This window comes from Heptranchias perlo, unplaced genomic scaffold, assembly GCF_035084215.1.
Source record: "Heptranchias perlo isolate sHepPer1 unplaced genomic scaffold, sHepPer1.hap1 HAP1_SCAFFOLD_134, whole genome shotgun sequence".
Lineage (NCBI taxonomy): Eukaryota > Metazoa > Chordata > Chondrichthyes > Hexanchiformes > Hexanchidae > Heptranchias > Heptranchias perlo.
Window position 1 is genome coordinate 835,327 of NW_027138580.1, and position 19,198 is coordinate 854,524.

The 19,198-nt window shown below is 48.8% G+C and overlaps 1 pseudogene; it reads right to left on the reverse strand.

Moving 5' to 3' along the window:
- Window positions 1-19,198, reverse strand: part of LOC137308625 (zinc finger protein 850-like) — a 50,548-nt pseudogene that overhangs the window by 29,835 nt on the left and 1,515 nt on the right.

The window sequence follows — 19,198 nt, forward strand, 5'->3', positions numbered from 1 at the left end:
CCCATACACGATTTGCTCGGACAGCATGTTCACATGCAATTCGTGTACGGAGTACCTGGCCATCTGGTCCTGCCGCGGATACACCTCCGCTGACGGGAGACCCCTCACAGTGAAACCCTTGATGGAGAAAATCTTAGCAGCAGTGGGGGAGGAAGGGGAGGTTTTCATCCATAAGGTGAAAGCCCATTCCTCCGCAGAACCCCGGAGTGAGGGCAACCGGCAGGCCGACGTGCTAGCTAAGGAGGGTGCCCGCACAGGCACTTTCTGGGACCCATTTGGGTCCCGTCCTATCGCAGCAGTCACGGGTAGGAATGGGACACAGGGGAGTGCAGGGGTAGCTTTAACCCCGGACCTTAAGACGGTCCAAACCCAAGACCCCGTCCTCAAGGCAGTCCTCAGTGCAGTGGCAGAAGGGAAAAGGGTAGAGGGCCCTTACAGCACAGCAGCCCTCTCTGTAAAGGAGAGCAATGGGTAGTACCGCAGCAGCACAGGAGGGAATTCCTTCAACTGGCCCATGAGGGTCCAGGAGCGGGGCATCCCGGGCCTGAGACCACCTGGCAGCGGGTGGAACAGGCAGGATGGTGGCCAGGACTCAGGGAAGATGTCCGCGAGTTCTGTGCCAGCTGTCTGGTGTGTGCTGCTAACAACCCTGACCCCCACAAAAGGAAAGTACCTATGGGACACATCAGGAGGGAAGAGGGACCATGGCAGCCGATCCAGGTCGACTACATCGGGCCCCTACCCACCGCCCAGGGAGGCTATAAGTACTGCCTGGTCCTGGTGGATGTGTTCACAAAGTGGGTAGAAGCCTTCCCCTGTCGAACAGCCACGGCTATGAGCACAGCCAGGATCCTGGTCAGGGAGGTGTTCTCACGATGGGGGCTACCACAGTACGTGGAGTCCGACCAAGGGAGCCACTTTACCGGGCAGGTCATGCAGAATACCCTTATGGTACTTGGCATAGAGGGGAAATGGCACGTTGCACACAACCCACAGTCCTCAGGGATTGTAGAGAGGATGAACAGAACCTTGAAAGAAAGGCTGAGGAAAGAGACGGTAGACTCACCTAGAAAGTGGGTAGAAGTCTCACCGTTGGTCCTAATGGGGATCCGAGCCAGCCAGTCAAAAAGCACGGGGTATTCCCCACACGAGCTCATGACTGGTAGGGTTATGCGGACCCCCACCCATGTGCTAGCCCCGGTGCTCACGGAGGGTCAGCTCAGAGAGGTGAACCGGGACAGCTTCGTCAGGAATCTGTTTGAACACCTTAAACAGGTTCACTGGCAGGCTGCTAGCAACATGGGAAAACAGCATCGGAGTAACCGACTGCTGCTAGAACCCCGTACGCACCACGAGTGGGAGATAGGGGATCAGGTTATGGTCAGGAATTTTGCTCGGGTCGGCAGTCTAGAACCATTATACATGGGGCCCTACAGCATTGTAGATAAGGCAAGCCCCATGGTATACGCCATAAAGCTGCCCAGGCGCACCAAATGGTTCCACATTAACCAATGGAAGTTGTTGAAATCCGAGAGAAGGGAACAGCCAGTTGGGGCAAGGTCTGAGGATAAAAATCCTCAGCCTGCAGCAGGAGCAAACTCACAGACTGCACAAGCAGGTGCAGTGGCTTGTTTTAAGGGAAGGGCCATCCCACCCACTGTTTGGGACACTCCCCCGCTCATCTGGGACTCAGACGAGGTGGGACCTGAGGGCAGAGAGTTACCTGCCCCTGACATAGGTTTAGAAGAGGTACAGCCTGAGGACAGAAATCCCCAGCCAGCGGCAGTGGAGATTCCACAGACCGCACAAGAGGGGACAGTGGCTCGAGTTAAAGACTCACCAGCCAGAAAACCCCGACCAGCCAGAGTCCCTCGAAGGCCCCCACGAACGCCACAGCCAAAGAAACCGTGGTCACCGCGGTGCTCCCCAGTTTAAAAGGGCAGCCCCTCAAGTCAGGGATTGATCTGAGGACAGAGGTCCCCAGCCAGCAGCCGCAGGCTGCGAGGGACCAAAGGTACAGGACAGGGCGGCCACACCGAAGGGAGTAGTGTACTGTAGCCCGAACAGGGATTAGCCCGGCCGCCCGGGGACGGGCGGCGGATGTGCATAGCTTCTGTCATTTAATTTTGAGATTGTTAAGTTTGGGTGTTTTAGTTAAATTTTATATAAGGTGGTTGGTAGTTTAAGTATTATTGTTTACCGTGTATTATTTTTCTATGTATGGACCGTATTTTCCAAGTGGTGCAGGGGTGTTGGACCCCCTCCGTGCTTGGATATGAATGTAACTGAATTCTTACCTGTGTCTGCATCTGAACACTACACCTAAAGGGGAATTTATGTTTTGGGTCTTAGATAGGTAAACTACAGGGGAAGGTTGGCTCTCGAGGATCGAGAATTTTGCTCACCTTTTACCAGTATGATATTTGAAGCAAGGTTAAAGTATCACAGGGGGGAGTGTAAGATTCTCAAAATTCACAGATCCCCCAAAAAACTCAGAGAAAAACCCTAAAGAAATTCACCTTTTCCCTGAGTATGGAAAACTTTGGCCCCTGACTAAAATCCTAAGATGGAAGGATAGGTGAGAGGTCACCAGACGAATCCACAACCCACACGTGGAAGGTGGGAGAATTACTGCTTCAGACATGTCTCTGTTTTAATGCAAAACGGACAGCAGGGGGTCGACAATCACTCCCATTGAAAGAGGCAACTTTTCCAGACATGGTGGGGCCATGCTTTTGTTTTAAAGCAAAACCATCAACACCTCGGACGTTGGATACAAAAAGAAGCCTCATGTGACCAGCTCTAAATCAGAATTAAAACAATGACCCATTGGGAGAAGCAATTTGCAATCTGATTGGGACCATCAAAAAAACCATCAAAGAACTTTGTAAGAACTGTTTTAAACAGACCATTGTCAGAGAGACATCACAAGGCGAAAGCTCTCTCTCTCTCTCTCTCTCTCTCTCTGTCTTGCTGGCTCTGGTGGGCTGCTTGTTTTGGTTCTGTCTGCTCTGAAAGGAAAGCAGTTTCCAGCAGACAACAAGGAAAGCAGTTGGACAGGGAAGGTCAGCAGCTCTAGAAGCAGGCCGACACACAAGAAGAAACCAGAGCAACAGTCCCAGTGACCGTCAGACACCTCGCGGCAACAAGGGCCTTACGAAACAACCAACCGAATATTACCACCAACCAACCGGGTAATATTGAGCCACCGCGACCAAAGAAAACCAACTCGGGAGAAAACCGAAGATCCGCAAAGTTTCCACTCTACAATCTATTTCTGACTTACCTCTGGGTGAATTACTGTCAAGGTTTCGTTTGGTGAGCATTATCTCTGGCCCTTCAGAGTCCAACCTAGCTCGTACAGTGGGATTGGGAGGGGTGAGGTATCCTTCCGACTGTAATTTCCCTCGCGTGTACTGAAGTGTTCCCCATTTTATTAGAGCGTTAAGATTGTTGTGTTGTATTTCCTCTCTTGAATAAAGGTCAAAGTTTCTTGCACCAAAACCAGTTGTCTGCTGCACTTTGTCACAACCCCCAAATAAGTCCAAGGTCCAGAACCCAGGGAGTGGGAGCGATTCGGACCGCTCAGAAGTCAGAGGTGAAGCTGACACACACCACCACCCCCTACATAACGTACAGGGTGGATAAAGGGGAACCAGTGGACGTAGTGTATTTAGACTTCCAGAAGGCATTCGACAAGGTGCCACATAAAAGATTATTGCTCAAGATAAAGAATCACTGGATTGGGGGTAATATTCTGGCATGGGTGGAGGATTGGTTATCTAACAGGAAGCAGAGAGTTGGGATAAATGGTTCATTTTCGGACTGGCAACCAGTAGCCAGTGGTGTTCCGCAGGGGTCGGTGCTGGGTCCCCAACTCTTTACAATCTATATTAACGATTTGGAGGAGGGGGCCGAGTGTAACATACCAAAGTTTGCAGATGATACAAAGATGGGAGGGAAAGTAGAGAGTGAGGAGGACATAAAAAACCGACAAGGGGATATAGACAGGCTGGGTGAGTGGGCGGAGATTTGGCAGATGCAATACAATATTGGAAAATGTGAGGTTATGCACTTTGGCAGGAAAAATCAGAGAGCAAGTTATTATCTTAATTGCGAGAAACTGGAAAGTACTGCAGTACAAAGGGATCTGGGGGTCCGAGTGCAAGAAAATCAAAAAGTTAGTATGCAGGTGCAGCAGGTGATCAAGAAGGCCAACGGAATGTTGGCTTTTATTGCTAGGGGGATAGAATATAAAAACAGGGAGGTATTGCTGCAGTTATATGAGGTATTGGTGAGACCGCACCTGGAATACTGCATACAGTTTTGGTGTCCATACTTAAGAAAAGACATAGTTGCTCTCGAGGCAGTACAAAGAAGGTTCACTCGGTTAATCCCGGGGATGAGGGGGTGGACATATGAGGAGAGGTTGAGTAGATTGGGACTCTACTCATTGGAGTTCAGAAGAATGAGAGGCGATCTTATTGAAACATATAAGATTGTGAAGGGGCTTGATCAGGTGGATGCGGTAAGGATGTTCCCAAAGATGGGTGAAACTAGAACTAGGGGGCATAATCTTAGAATAAGGGGCTGCTCTTTCAAAACTGAGATGAGGAGAAACTTCTTCACTCAGAGGGTGGTGGGTCTGTGGAATTTGCTGCCCCAGGAAGCTGTGGAAGCTACATCATTAAATAAATTTAAAACAGAAATAGACAGTTTCCTAGAAGTAAAGGGAATTAGGGGTTACGGGGAGCGGGCAGGAAATTGGACATGAATTTAGATTGAGGTTAGGATCAGATCAGCCATGATCTTATTGAATGGTGGAGCAGGCTCGAGGGGCCGATTGGCCGACTCCTGCTCCTATTTCTTATGTTCTTATGCAGTATTGGTTTTACTGGCTGCCTTACTTTGTTCGTGTCTTGATTCGGCTTCCTTTTTCCAATCTGAGAATGCCGCCCACTTAACTCCTTTGTCACCTCTCTTTCTCGGGTCTCTGTCCTCCAAACATTCCTCTAAACACTTAATTCTGTCCATATTAAATGGACCGTCTTCGGGAAAGGGATATTTCCTCGTCTTGGTCCATTTTGACCAAACCATCAACTCGTCAGTTGTTTCTTTCCCAAAGTTTCTGTCCATGTGAGCAGCAGGTGTTCCCTTTGGAGGGATTTTGCTGGTGCTGGCGCCCATGGCTTATAGTTTATACAATCCTTCACACTGTAATTACACAACAATCAAGGCCGATCTTAACTATCGCAATTCTATACTTGATAATTCAGCTGATCGGACAAGACGCCATGTGTTCTCTACACCTACTTTAGGGTCCTGGCCTTCACGTGGGGTTAAAACCCTCTTAATAACCAGCTCAGGCTCGGTGCGTGAGAGAAACGTCTGCAATTGGTTGGATCAGCTGACTTACACAAGATTCCTGTATACTTTAACTCTACGCGACATTAACACCAGTCTGCGTTTGTCGCCACTACAGACTTGTTCAAATTACAATTTCACTCAGTTCCGAATATTAATTTACTCTAAAAGTCTGTAACTTTGTTCCCTTTTCTCTGGCGCCTCTCCCGTAGTGCCCGTCTGTTGGCTCGATACAGCAGCCTCAACGTCACTCGAGTTACTTTACCGGTTTCACAGATCTACTCCGTTATTTTTCTCTCTCAGCCCGTTACTACAACACCGCAGCTGACAATATCGAGCAATCTGACAAGGTCCTTTTCTTTTCTCCTTATCGACACGAAACACATTTCCAATGATCGCCTTTCGATTCCTAAAGGCAAACAGAAGAATTAGTCACGTCAGTTAATGCATACACTTACTAATCGCAGTGCGACCGCGGCTTGCACAGAACACCGAGTTGCAATAACAACCTGTGTCCGTACTTACCGGGGATCACAAGCGATCTCAGTGGGACCTCCGAGAAACTGTCGAAACTTAATATTACTTATCAATATACAATGCATTAACACCCCAACAAGTAGTACAAAGAGAAACTTTATTGAACCCCGACTTGTATACAAGTGGAAGAGCACCTCAAGACAATGGTTGAGGGGACAACTTCGCCGAGTTAAAGAAACAGCTCCCGTTTATACAATTTGGTGAACAACGCCCACCTGTTACAGAATATGGGCGTACACGGACACTCTCCATTGGATCAGGTAGTTGGTCAATCAAATAGTGAGCCCGCCCTCGAGCATCCAGAGCCAGCTTGTTACCTTCCACGTTGGCATGAGAAAGTATCAGTCATCTGCTTTCTTCCCACATTCCTGTCTCTCATTATCAGTGGGATGTAGTTAGTCTCAAGGCCATATGGCCATTTATTCCTGAAGCAAGCTACATCCCTCATCTCGGGGGAGGACAGGCTGTGTTGTCTGTGCGAGGCGACTTGCTCTTTCTAAATTAATTATCAACGTGAGAAACTCAAAATTACACAATTGTGCTTCTATGTGTACTTGTCTATGATGTGAGTGAAGTGAATTAATAGAGAGTTAATATGGTCAAGTATCCCTTCATGCACTTCCACACTATGAAGGCCTGGGTTCGGGTTTAGATGCACAGGGGCCAGAGGTGACCAAAAGTAGGGTCGCCGACAGGTCAGATGTGGGGGGGGGGGGGGGGAGGAGCCAGAGCCGCGGGAATCGGGAAGTTGCAGGGGGGACATTGGGCCCCCCCCTTTTTCCTGGGGCTGCTTTTGCACCTCCAGTAATATTTTGTTTTAAACCATCTTCTGTTTCATTGATAAACCCTTGAGGTTCCTGGAGGAAGCTGGAACTTGTGGTTCTGGACCGGCATTTTAACCTTTGGCAGTAAAATGCTGGGGGTTTTGATTGTTCGATTCAGGCATTAGAGGGACAGCGGGGCCCTTTAAGATAATTGACAAAGGAGCCAGAGGGGGGAGAGGAGGAGGATTTTTTTTACGCAGCGAGTTGTGATGATCTGGAACGCGCTGCCTGAAAGGGCGGTGGGAGCAGATTCAAACATCTTACATTAAATATTACAAATATACAAAAACATCACAGGTGTTAACAGTCGTGCTTCCAAACAAAACCATTTGCAAGGCAACGGGGAAAGAGCAGGGCAGTGGGATTAATTGGATCGTTCTTTCAAAGAGCCGGCACAGGCACGATGGGCCGAATGGCCTCCGATTCTATGAGGTTCCTGTTTTTGTGTGGGTTACGCTTAAAGGGACAGGCACAGTTTCAGCCCCTTCAGTACACGTGTATTTAAAGGGACAGGTAGTTAAAGGGACAGGTTCCCCTTCAGTTGCGGGTGACGTATTGAGGAAAGCAGTGCCCCCTCCTCTTCATCTTGAGTTAAACACTTAAATCTCCCCTTAACTTTCCCTGCTCTCAAGACAACAACCCCAGCTTCTCCAGTCTCTCCACATAACTGAAGTCCCTCATCCCTGGCACCATTCTAGTAAATCACCTCGCCAAGGCCGTGACATCTTTCCTAAAGTCTGGCTCCCATATATTGGGTTCATTTCTGGAGGGAGAGAATTGAAAAGCAGAGAAGTTATGTTAAACTTGTATAGAACCTTGGTTAGACCACACTTGGAGTACGGGGCACAGTTCTGGTCTCCATATTACAAAAAGGATATAGAGGCTCTGGAGAAGGTGCAAAAAAGATTCACAAGGATGACACCAGAACTGAGAGGTTATACCTATCAGGAAAGATTGAACAGGCTGGGGCTCTTTTCTCCTGAAAAGAGACCTGATCGAGGTCTTTAAAATTATGAAGGGATTCGAAAGGGGAGACGGAGAGAAGATGTTTCCACTTGTTAAGGGGAAGTTCGATAAACACATGAGGGAGAAAGGAATAGAAAGATATGCTGATAGGGTGAGATGAAGGGAGGAGGCTCGTGTGGAGCATAAACACCGGCATGGACCAGGTGGGCCGAATGGCCTGTTTCTGTGCTGTACATTCCATGTAATATGTAACAGGAACAAATTCATTTATTTTCCATCTGCCTGTCGTGGGAAGGAGAAACACTATTAACTATCCAGGAACCAGTAAAAACACAGACCTCACCGTCTCTCACAAACTCCTTTGCCAATTATTTCGGTGGAAATGTTCACTCCAACCCTCAAAGAGCGTCACCTCACCACAAGCAAAGTCGTGAGACCCGCCAGTCAGCAGAAACATAGCACCTGGAAGGAAACCTCTTAAACTCAATTAAATGATTCCCCGTGGGTCAGGATCGAGCGTATTGTCCGAATGCAACTCTATCACACCGACACCAATAGTATAAGAACTATTACGGTGAGACAATAAACTCATACACACTGGTTTCCTGCAGGGCATTACAGAAACATGGCTGCAGGGTGACAACGACTGGGAATTAAATATGCCAGGGTATTTAACAATCAGGAAGGACAGGCAGGAAGGAAGGGGAGGTGGGGTGGCTATGTTAATAAAGGAAGGAATCACTGTAATACAGAGAAATGATTTTGGGACAAAGGATGAGGATAATGAAACAGTTTGGGTAGAGATAAGGAATAATAAGGGGAAAAAACACTAGTGGGCTTAGTATATCGGCCTCCAAATCGTTGCAACTCTGCTGGAAGAAGTATTAATCAGGAAATAGTCGGGCATGTAATAAGAGAACAGCTATAATTATGGGGGATTTTAACTATCATATTAACTGGACAAATCAAATTGGGCAGGGCAGCCTTGAGGAAGAGTTTATTGAGTGTATTCGGGATGGATTTCTTCAGCAGTATGTAACTGATCCGACAAGGGGGCAAGCAACCTTGGACCTGGTCCTGTGTAATGAGCCAGGATTAATTAATAATGTCCTCGTTAAGGATCCCCTTGGAATGAGTGACCATAACATGGTTAAATTCCATATCCAATTAGAGGGTGAGAAGGTTGGTTCTCAAACAAGCGTACTGAGCTTGAATAAAGGAGACTATGATGGTATGAGAGCAGAATTGATTAAAGTGGACTGGGAAAATAGATTAAAGGGTAAGATGGTACATGAGCAGTGGTGTTCATTCAAGGAGTTATTTTACAACTTTCAAAAAAAAAATTCCACTGAGGAAAAAAGGGTGTAAAAGAAATGACAGCCATCCGTGGCCAAGTAAAGAAATTAAGGATAGTATCCGACTAAAAACAAGGACATATAAGGTAGCCAAACTTAGTGGGAGGATAGAAGATTGGGAAGTCTTCAAAAGACAGCAAAAAGATTAAGAGAGGGAAGATAGATTATGAAAATAAATTAGCAAAAAATATAAAAACAGATAGCAAGAGTTTCTACAGTTATATAAAAAGAAAAAGGGTGGCTAAGGCAAACGTAGGTCCTTTAGAGGATGAGACCGGGAAATTAATGGTGGGAAACATGGAGATGGCAAAAATGCTGAACAAATATTTTGTTTGTCTTTGCAGCAGAGGACACTAAGAATATCCTAACACTGGACAAACAGGGGGCGAGGAGCTAAATACGATTATAATCACGAAGGAATTGGTACTCAGTAAAATAATGGGACTCAAGGCGGATAAATCCCCTGGACCTGATGGCTTACATCCTAGGGTCTTGAGGGAAGTGGCAGTAGGGATTGTGGATGCTTTGGTAATAATTTTCCAAAATTCTCTGGACTCAGCAAAGGTCCCGGCAGATTGGAAAACTGCTAATGTAACACCCTTATTTAAAAAGGGTAGTAGGCAGAAGGCTGGAAATTATAGACCAGTTAGCCTAACATCTGTGGTGGGTAAAATTTTGGAGTCTATTATTAAGGAGACAGTAATGGAACATTTAGATAAACATAATTTAATAGGACAAAGTCAGCATGGCTTTATGAAGGAGAAGTCATGTCTGACAAATTTGCTTGAGTTCTTTGAGGACATAACGTACAGGGTGGATAAAGGGGAACCAGTGGACGTAGTGTATTTAGACTTCCAGAAGGCATGCGACAAGGTGCCACATAAAAGATTATTGCTCAAGATAAAGAATCAATGGATTGGGGGTAATATTCTGGCATGGGCGGAGGATTGGTTATCTAACAGGAAGCAGAGAGTTGGGATAAATGGTTCATTCTCGGACTGGCAACCAGTAACCAGTGGTGTTCCGCAGGGGTCGGTGCTGGGTCCCCAACTCTTTACAATCTATATTAACGATTTGGAGGAGGGGGCCGAGTGCAACATATCAAAGTTTGCAGATGATACAAAGATGGGAGGGAAAGTAGAGAGTGAGGAGGATATAAAAAACCTACAAGGGGATATAGACAGGCTGGGTGAGTGGGCGGAGATTTGGCAGATGCAATACAATAATGGAAAATGTGAGGTTATGCATTTGGCAGGAAAAATCAGAGAGCAAGTTATTATCTTAATGGCAAGAAACTGGAAAGTACTGCAGTACAAAGGGATCTGGGGGTCCTAGTGCAAGAAAATCAAAAAGTTAGTATGTAGGTGCAGCAGGTGATCAAGAAGGCCAACGGAATGTTGGCTTTTATTGCTGGGGGGACAGAATATAAAAACAGGGAGGTATTGCTGCAGTTATATAAGGTATTGGTGAGACCGCACCTGGAATACTGCATACAGTTTTGGTGTCCATACTTAAGAAAAGACATAGTTGCTCTCGAGGCAGTACAAAGAAGGTTCACTCAGTTAATCCCGGGGATAAGGGGGTGGACATATGAGGAGAGGTTGAGGTGATGGGGACTGTACTCATTGGAGTTCAGAAGAATGAGAGGCGATCTTATTGAAACATATAAGATTGTGAAGGGGCTTGATCGGGTGGATGCGGTAAGGATGTTCCCAAGGATGGGTGAAACTGGAACGAGGGGGCATAATCTTAGAATAAGGGGCTGCTCTTTCAAAACTGAGATGAGGAGAAACTTCTTCACTCAAAGGGTGGTAGGTCTGTGGAATTTGCTGCCCCAGGAAGCTGTGGAAGCTACATCATTAAATAAATTTAAAACAGAAATAGACAGTTTCCGAGAAGTAAAGGGAATTAGGGGTTACGGGGAGCGGGCAGGAAATTGGACATGAAGCTGAGTTCGGATCAGTCAAGCTCCAGTGGGTGGCGGAGCAGGCCCAGGGGCTGAGTGGCCGGGTCCTGCTCCGACATCTTGTGTTCTTTAGATTTGAGGTTAGGATCAGATCAGCCATGATCTTATTGAATGGCGGAGCAGGCTCAAGGGGCCGATTGGCCGACTCCTGCTCCTATTTCTTATGTTCTCTTATGTTCTGAAAGGCCCAAGGTGATCCAACCTGGCTTCTGTAGATTGGACTTCTGACCGTCCTGTCAGCTTAACAAACCAAAAGCCTTGCTGTTTGTTCTTAAATCATCCCCTTTAACGTGAGTCATCTCACATGATGCCCAGAATATATATTGTAAACAATTTTACAACACCAAGTTATAGTCCAGCAATTTTATTTTAAATTCACAAGCTTTCGGAGATTTTCTCCTTCCTCAGGCAAATGTTTCAAGATCTCCTTGAAGCCTATATATGAAAGATATATATATGAAATATATATGAAAGTGAGATTATATATGAAAGTGAGATTCCGCCAGACCTCGACATAATGGCCGTGTTAATAGTTTAATTGCTCAAGGTTTAACTTGATGTCTCCTGCCTGGCAATACAAAGGGACAGTCTATGTCCTGGGCATCCCAGATAGATAATGTGATGACTGGCGGGCCTCTGTTGTTCTTGCGAGCCTCTGATATCAACACATATCGAGATGTGATTAACTTTGATTGAGAACAAAGCAAATTCTAACATTGTAAATTCGAACAACTGCCAGAATGAACATGGTTCAGTCCTGGATGTGATTAACAGCAGCAATAACAGCAGAATCCAACCGCCTGCAGTCACTGGTGAACTCGCTGGTGTGTCAACAGGTTGGACGACCGAGGGAATCCCTTCCCACACACGGAGCAGGTGAACGGCCTCTCCCCGGTGTGAACTCGCTGGTGTGCCAGCAGGGAGGAGCGATGAGCAAATCCCTTCCCACACACGGAGCAGGTGAACGGCCTCTCCCCGGTGTGAACTCGCTGGTGTGCCAGCAGGGTGGAGCGCACAGCGAATCCCTTCGCACACACGGAGCAGGTGAACGGCTTCTCCCCGGTGTGAACTCGCTGGTGTCTCAGCAGGTGGGATGACTGAGTGAATCCCTCCCCACACACGGGGCAGGTGAACGGCCTCTCCCCAGTGTGAACTCGCTGGTGTCTCAGCAGATGGGATGAACGAGTGAATTCCTCCCCGCACACGGAGCAGGTGGACGGCATCTCCCCGGTGTGAACTCGCTGGTGTGCCAGCAGGGAGGAGCGATGAGCAAATCCCTTCCCACACACGGAGCAGGTGAACGGCCTCTCCCCGGTGTGAACTCGCTGGTGTGCCAGCAGGGTGGAGCGCACAGCGAATCCCTTCGCACACACGGAGCAGGTGAACGGCTTCTCCCCGGTGTGAACTCGCTGGTGTCTCAGCAGGTGGGATGACTGAGTGAATCCCTCCCCACACACGGGGCAGGTGAACGGCCTCTCCCCAGTGTGAACTCGCTGGTGTCTCAGCAGGTGGGATGACTGAGTGAATCCCTCCCCACACACGGGGCAGGTGAACGGCATCTCCCCGGTGTGAACTCGCTGGTGTCTCAGCAGGGTGGATGAAAGAGTGAATCCCTTCCCACACACGGAGCAGGTGAACGGCCTCTCCCCGGTGTGAAGTCGCTGGTGTCTCAGCAGGGTGGAGCGCAGAGTGAATCTCTCCCCACACACGGAGCAGGTGAACGGCCTCTCCCCGGTGTGAACTTGCTGGTGTGTCAGCAGGGTGGATTTACGAGCGAATCCCATCCCACACACGGAGCAGGTGAACGGCCTCTCCCCTGTGTGAACTCGCTGGTGTGTCAGCAGGTTGGATGAAATAGTGAATCCCTTCCCACACACGGAGCAGGTGAACGGCCTCTCCCCGGTGTGAACTCGCTGGTGTGTCAGCAGGTGGGATGAAATAGTGAATCCCTTCCCACACACGGAGCAGGTGAACGGCCTCTCCCCGGTGTGAACTCGCTGGTGTCTCAGCAGGTTGGATGAACGAGCGAATCCATCCCCACACACGGAGCAGGTGAACGGCCTCTCCCCGGTGTGACTGCGTCGATGAGTTTCCAGCTGGGATGGGGAATTGAATCCCTTCCCACAGTCCCCACATTTCCACGGTTTCTCCATGGTCCGGGTGTCCTTGTGTCTCTCCAGGTTGGACGATCAGTTGAAGCCTCGTCCACACACAGAACACGTGGACGGTTTCTCCCCGCTGTGAACGGTGCGATGTTTTTTCAGGCTGTGTAACTGGTTAAAGCTCTTTCCACACTCAGTGCACTGGAACACTCTCACTCGGGTGTGTGTGTCTCGGTGATTTTCCACTCACACTGATGTTTGAAATCTTTTCCCACAGACACAACAGACAAACATTTCTCCTTCCACATTCAAAAAAATGAAGCCTTGAATCTGTGTTGGGAAATACAATGACACAAACATGATTCAATTTGTAAATTAAACCATTCAAAATGAAATAAAATGAATTTTATTCCTTTCTCGAAGTGATGTCTGGGCTGAGAATGAATGTTTGCGCCCGGTTACGCAGTGTGTCACTGGTTCTCCGCTCCAAATGCACCTCTTTCGGCTCACGGTATCATTTACACCTTGCGTTTCTGAACCCCATCTCAGAAATATCAGCAATTGGTGCTTACAATGGCGGGCAATCATACCCAGAATGCTCCACACACTAGAATATGGCCTATGTCAGCTGTGGCTCAGTGGGTATCACTCTCGCCTGAGTCAGAAGCACAAAATCTGGGCTGACACTTCAGTGCAGTACTGAGGGAGCGTCACACTGTCGGAGGGTCAGTACTGAGGGAGCGTCACACTGTCGGAGGGTCAGTACTGAGGGAGCGTCACACTGTCGGAGGGTCAGTACCGAGGGAGCGTCACACTGTCGGAGGGTCAGTACCGAGGGAGCGTCACACTGTCGGAGGGTCAGTACCGAGGGAGCGTCACACTGTCGGAGGGTCAGTACCGAGGGAGCGTCACACTGTCGGAGGGTCAGTACCGAGGGAGCGTCACACTGTCGGAGGGTCAGTACCGAGGGAGCGTCACACTGTCGGAGGGTCAGTACCGAGGGAGCGTCACACTGTCGGAGGGTCGGTACAGAGGGCGCCAGAGAAAAGGGAACAAAGTTACAGACTTTTAGAGCAAAATTAATATTCAGAACAGAGTGAAATTGTAATTTGAACAAGTCTGTCGTGGCGACAAACACAGACTGGTGTTAATGTCGCGTAGAGTTAAAGTATACAGGAATCTTGTGTCAGTCAGCTGATCCAACCAATTGCAGACGTTTCTCTCACGCACCGAGCCTGAGCTGGTTATTCAGAGGGTTTTAACCCCACGTGAAGGCCAGGACCCTAAAGTAGGTGTAGAGAACACATGACGTCTTGTCCGATCAGCTGAATTATCAAGTATAGAATTGCGATAGTTAAGATAGGCCTTGATTGTTGTGTAATTACAGTGTGAAGGATTGTATAAACTATAAGCCATGGGCGCCAGCACAAGCAAAATCCCTCCAAAAGGGAACACCTGCTGCTCACATGGACAGAAACTTTGGGAAAGAAACAACTGACGAGTTGATAGTTTGGTCAAAATGAGAGGCGAAGGAGGGAGACAAGGGGGAATCTCAGCCCACTCCAGACAAAACACAACTGCCCTTAAGACGTTTCCCCAATGTCCATGCTGCAGACGGAGACCCAGTTCCCGTCCACCGTCCATGGACAGCCACCGAATTGAGAAGAATCATTCAGGACTTACCGGACCCCTCTAAAGTCTTAGAAAAGTCTATTGACCGATTGAAAACGATAGTCATTTGTCACCAACCAACCATAGTCGATATGGATCAGTTATTACGCGCATGGTTGAAAGATAATAAATATAAAAGACTGTGTGAGGGCGATGAAAATTTACCCTTATCCGAGACCATAGGGCAGCTAACAGACCGGACGAGACAGTGGCAGATGATGCATTCTGCCAAAATTTGTCTGGTGTAATGCACGTAAAATTCCCCAAGAGAACAAATTGGACTAAGATTACAGAAACCAGTCAAAGGAAAGATGAGGATGTTGAGGATTATATGGAAAGAATGGAGAATATTTTTGACCAGTGTTCTGGTATGTCCAAAGACACATACCAAGTGCCACTCGTTAACGCCCTCGTTAACGGACTCAGACCAGAATTAAAAGACCCACTGACTTTGATATGCCGAGATTGGAGACACAAAACTATGCCCCAATTGAGGTCCATTCTGAAGAATGTCCAGGATCGTAGTAGAGAAAGCAAAGAAAATAAAAATAAAACTTCAATGTACGCAGAAACAAAAATGACTCCAAGTGACCCACTCACCTTGTATTATATGGGACATAATAGAGGGAGGGGACGCCCACAACGCGGACACGGATCAGGCCCACCTCAACAAGGAGGTTTTGGGCCTCCCGGTGTTGGAAATCCTCAAAACCCTTTTTATGGTCTGTGTTTTCATTGTGGGAAAAGTGGACATTGGCGATCGAATTGTCCTCAGCCCGACAGAAGGTCTGCCAATGGTCCACCGCAAAATCATGCTGACCAACCCACCACTCGACCCCAAGCCCAATTTTCGACTGGGAATCCATGGGGTAATTCAAATCGTAATGATCCCGGAGATTATCCCGCATGACGCCCTCGAACCCCCCGTGTCAGAAACCTGATTGTCAAATGCCGATAGTCTCAGTGAACGCTGGTCAAGAACCATGCCTCCATCCACACATGGGGGGAAAACAAGTGCCCTTCCTTGTCGATACGGGTGCTACTAACTCTTTATTGTCCAAGGAAATGGCAAAAGAAGTCCCCAAAACGGATACAAGTGGGCAATGTGTTGGCCTGTCAGGAGTTACACAAACCATGCAATGGTCAGAACCATTAGACATAAAATCAGAAGTATTCCACGGACAACATGCATTCCTACTATCAGAGGACGCACCCGTTAATTTACTCAGACGTGATCTCTTATGCAAAATGAGAGCCACCATCATATGTACGGATAGGGGATTAGAAGTGTCGATCCCCGAAGAAACTTATGGAATGTACTCCCTTCGAGAATTTGAGTCACCCGTCATTTATAAATGGTCAATGAACAACAGTGGCTCTCTGGCCACAAAACTTCGAAGATTGGTGGGGTCCCTGCAGTCCGTATCTAGGGCGGCATCTGATTACCGAGCATTCCTTAATTTAACCTCCTGGAAATACAATTTACACTGTCCAGCCGACTTTGATAAAACTGGACGGGATATTTGTGAAAAAAGTTTTTATCAAACATTTGAAGGAGGTGAATTTGATCTCACATGCGATACGATCCTGATGGACACAGCTATACCAGCCGGACCTATCATACTACCCAGCGAGGTAAAACCCTTACTTAAGGTCGCCGATAGTGCGCCCCACTGCACTCTGGCAGTTGCAGAAGGCCAGAGTCAAAAGGACCTTGGACCCATGGTCAAGCACTTAAACCATTTAACATGGACCGAAATCGCAGGTATCAGGGGAGGGACCGGAATACGGCTGGGTGAAGGAGCTGGCTTTGCCATTTTCTTATATCCCTTTATAAACAATCATGCAACCTTTGAACGAAAAGTGTTAGACAGAGACCTGCTCGAAAACCGGAGTGAGTACGTGTGTACTACAGAAGCAGCGAATCTGTTCGAAAGGGTCCCAGAGCAACTCTGGTCCCAACATGCGAATGAAGTGGGAAAAATGCTAAGGGAAGACAATATCCATGGACACGATTGCCTCAAGGCTACACTGAAAGCCCAACCATATTTTCAGTGTTTAAAGGCAGACTTGCAGGACATTGTCTTAGAAGCAGGTTCCACTCTGGTCCAGTATGTTGATGATCTGTTAATAGCCTCACCTAATTCTCCTGCCTGTCAGGCTGACTCTATTACCATGTTATGTGCCCTCGCTAAAAAGGGACACAAGGGGCTTGATGTTACCAGGACTGCGGGTTCGCGGCGGGGGGGCTATTGGGCGCGTGGGTAACACGCCCGGCGAAATCAGTCTGCCCCCCGCGCGATCGCAGCCTAATTGGATCCACTTACCTGTTCTTCCGGGTTCCCCACTGCTGATCTGCGCGTCAGGCGGACTGCGCATGCACAGGAAGCTCTGTCAGCTGGAGGAGCTCTATTTAAAGGGGCAGTCCCCCACTGACTGATGCTGCAACAAATAGGAAAAATTACAGCATGGAGCAGCCCAGGGGGAAGGCTGCTCCCAGTTTAATGATGCCTCACTCCAGGTATCATTAGATGGGGTGAGGAGGAGGGGGAGGACAGAGATCTTCCCCCCGGCGGGCGGGAGGAAGCGGCCTGCCTCTGCCACCAGGAAGGTCTGGCTCGAGGTGGCAGAGGAGGTCACCTGCACCACCAACATATCGCCCACCTGCATACAGTGCAAGAGGCGCTGCAATGACCTAAGTAGGTCAGCCAAAGTGAGTACACTTACTCATTCCCCTCCACTCCGTCTGCCACATCACTGCCCCCACCCCACATCTCCTTCTGCACCTCCAACACTACTCTGTCACATCACCCCTCACACCCACTCAAACCTCATCCTCATCTTACCTGCACTTACTCACCTCGCCAGTACTCATCCCACCACGACCACTCAACCTAATCCTCATACAATCTCATACTCACCCTCTGATGCATCTCTTTCACGGTCAGCCTCACTCAACCTGCCACTACCTGTGCTGCAGCCACAGGGCATGCATCATATATGTGCAGTAGGCAGCGTAAGACAAACGTGTCGTGAGCATGAAGGGGATGCACAAGGGTGTTTGAGGGTTTGTCATGGTTTTTACTGCTATTTAATTTCTGACCAACTCACATCACATATTATATTGGCACCACTACTGCCACGTCTTTGCGAATCTTGTCTGGTTTGTGCAATAATGCCCTTTCCTGAGGATCACAATGAAGACCCACACCTGATGCCACCCATTGTGTCCCTGCAGAGTGGGTGTGGGTGTATTTGCAGGGCTCTTTTGTGCAGACGACTGAGAGACGTCGGCGATGTCCCCGGTGGCACCCTGGAAGGATGTGGAGGAGAAGTTGTTGAGGGCAGTGGTGATGTTGACAGCGACAGGTAAGAAGATGGTGCTCGGGCCAGCCGGGAGCAGCTCGGCATGAAGGAGGCTGCAGATGTCCACGACTACATGTCGAGTGACTCTGAGCCTCTGTGTGCACTGCTGCTCAGAGAGGTCCAGGAAGCTGAGCCTCGGTCTGTGGACCCTGTGGCGAGGGTAGTGCCCCCTGCGACGCATCTCTCTCTGCGGTTGCCCTCCCTCCTGCTGTGCAGGTGGATGTGTCACAGCACTGTGTTGTGGAGCTCCACGTGTCAGAGGTGGACGGCTTGGCCGGCGATGGTGTTCGCCCTCCGAGGAGGTCATGACTGCAGCTACAGGGGCCCCCATCCGGAAGATGTACATCTGAGGGGGTCCGCAAGGTAGGTACATGTCTCTGGACCCCGGGGTTAAGTGTGCAAGTTGGTGAATTTGATTGTCAGGAGGAGGGTGGTGGAGGCCAAACTTTGTCCCAAGTGACAGAGTGGCCTCCTGCAATGAGTGAGGGTCTCCCCCCGCCACCCGCCACCTGACAAATGGACCTTTCCAGCTGCCACAGGCTGATAGCTGCAACACATCCATTTCAACTGGGAGTGTTTCCCCCAGTATGGGAAACAGTCCCAGTTGTTTCTAAAATCCCACCCCTCCTGACATATTCCCTTAATCAGGTCTGTTAATGACCTGAAATACCTCGGTAAATACTCTCAAGTGGCCCCCCGCTGGCTTTAATTGCCTGCGGGAGTCCCACATGCGGGGGCTGCGCGCGCACGTCGCCGCGTCTGTGGGGAACCCGGAAGTGGGCGGGTTGGAGCCGGGCTCCCGACCCGCTCCGGGATTCCCTGATTTTCGGAGCCCCCCCCCCAGGAACGCACCCGATAGCGGGTGCTAAAATGGAGGCCGACAGGTCACAGGAGCACCACTTGCTCCGCCCTCCAACTACTTTTCCCTATGCCGATTGGTCCATTGCATCCGTCAATCAAGTCACGCCTGCCATTAGGTTGATCAGTACAAAAGAGGAGGGTCTCCAACTGAAACGTTAACTGTTCTCTCCACAGATGCTGAATGTT